The sequence below is a fragment of the Wasmannia auropunctata genome, unplaced genomic scaffold, assembly GCF_000956235.1.
Source record: "Wasmannia auropunctata unplaced genomic scaffold, wasmannia.A_1.0 LD336090.1, whole genome shotgun sequence".
NCBI classification, from domain to species: Eukaryota; Metazoa; Arthropoda; class Insecta; order Hymenoptera; family Formicidae; genus Wasmannia; species Wasmannia auropunctata.
This window is the reverse complement of record NW_012026800.1, coordinates 83,567-84,849: the sequence shown is the minus strand read 5'-3', so window position 1 is coordinate 84,849 and position 1,283 is coordinate 83,567.

Here is a 1,283-nt window from a genome sequence, read left to right as displayed (position 1 = left end):
GGGCTTAGCGAGCGAGCGTACCAGCGCTTTAAGAGCCAAACTGCCCCTTTCCTTTAAAGTTCGGCTTAGCGAGCGAGCGTATCAGCGCTTTAAGAGCCAACTTCCTCTTTTTGCATTATCCTTCAGAACATCCAAAATTTGATATTGCAAATGAGAATATTTTAGATCATAACGACATAAACAACGCGTCAATTAAGTTCGAGAATCTGCAAATTCAAGATAAAGAAAAACTTTTTAATTGAAGATAATAAAGCCACTATTTGTCGTTTCTTTTATTAAATATTGACTTGAATAATTTAACTGAAGCTTCCTTCAGCACACAGGATTAATAAACTAATGCATTCATAAATTTTGAAATACGTAATTATAATTTCTTCAGGATACCCCTGCTTCTCCTGATTCTTCAGATTCTTCAGAGTCCTCGGAATCATCAGATTCTCCAGAATCTCCGAAATTATCTGATTTTCCAGAGTCTCCGGAATCACCGGATTCTCCAGAAGTTCCAAATTGTATAGGATACATCGAAACCACCAGAACCAAAATAGGGTTCATCAAGAGTAATAAAGGACGGGCATTGGTACTTGAACCAATTCACCCCCCGCATGAGAGTATTCGCATATGTTTGAGTAAAGATTTTTTTCACACATCTGGTTATGACAAGATTATAATTATAAAGCCTCGTTCAGACGTCCAGATGGAAAATAAATAAATGAATCATTAACGCTCTCGAATAGATTTATGTAAATAAATATATTACAAAACCACATACCCGTTTTCTACCTCTCCTCCATCGCAGCAGTTCAGGTTCTCTCCATCCCAGGTAAAGCCGGTGTAAGCAGGTTGACCTAAAACAAAAGAGAACCAGGTAACTTGTCGCCCGAGACGTGACAACGGCGAGAATCGACGTTTGAGTGATGGGAACGTCGCGGGCGCTCGGATACGGCGGTTTCGCGCTTCGCACGTCGAGGTTCGACGTTTGAATGGTAGAAACGCCGCGAACGCAAGGATACGACGTTTCCGAGCTTCAAACGGCGAGAATCGACGTTTGAGCGGTGGGAACGTCGCGGGCGCTCGGATCCGGCGGTTCCGCGCTTCGCACGTCGAGATTCGACGTTTGAATGGTAGAAACGCCGCGAACGCAAGGATACGACGTTTCCGAGCTTCATACGGCGAGAATCGACGTTTGAGCGGTGGGAACGTCGCGGGCGCTCGGATCCGGCGGTTCCGCGCTTCGCACGTCGAGATTCGACGTCTGAATGGTAGAAACGCCGCGAACGCAAGGA